Consider the following 743-nt stretch of genomic DNA (forward strand, 5'->3'; position numbering starts at 1 on the left):
TCAAATATTGTTGACATTTGTCAGCTCTTAGTTTTGATGACCTATCTATTGACTAGATAAAGGTACTGAAGTCACCCACTATTATTATATCAGGATCTTTCTGTCTTTTATGTCTGACTGTGTGTATGAAACTAGGACCTTCAAGCGGTCAACAAGACAAAATGACAGCCTACAGAATTGGAAAAGATCATCACTAACCTCACATCAGATAGAGGTCTGATCTCCAAAATATACAAAGAACTCAAGAAATTGGACACCAAAAGAACACATAATCCAATTTAAAAAAAAACGGAGTGCAGACCTAAACAGAGAACTCTCAACAGGGGAATCTAAAATGGCTGAAAGACACTTAAGGAAATGTTCAACATCCTTAGTCATCAGAGAAATACAAATCAAAAGAACTCTGAGATTCCATCTTACACCTGTAAGAATGGCCAAGATCAAAAACACCGATGACAACTTATGCTGGAAAGGTTGTGGGGGAAAGGGGACACTTCTGCATTGCTGGTGGGAATGCAAGCTGGCACAACCCCTTTGAATGTCAGTGTGGAGATTTCTCAGAAAATTAGGAACCAACCTTCCTCAAGACCCAGTAATACCACTTTTGGGTATATATCCAAAGGATGCTCAATCGTGCCACAAGGACATGTGCTCAACTATGTTCATAGCAGCTTTGTTTGTCATAGCCAGAACCTGGAAACAACCTAAATGCCCCTCGACCAAAGAATGGATAAGGAAAATGT

Source organism: Alexandromys fortis, unplaced genomic scaffold (assembly GCF_014885135.2).
Source record: "Alexandromys fortis isolate MF-2015 unplaced genomic scaffold, M_Fortis_MF-2015_v1.1 scaffold_60, whole genome shotgun sequence".
Classification (NCBI taxonomy): Eukaryota; Metazoa; Chordata; class Mammalia; order Rodentia; family Cricetidae; genus Alexandromys; species Alexandromys fortis.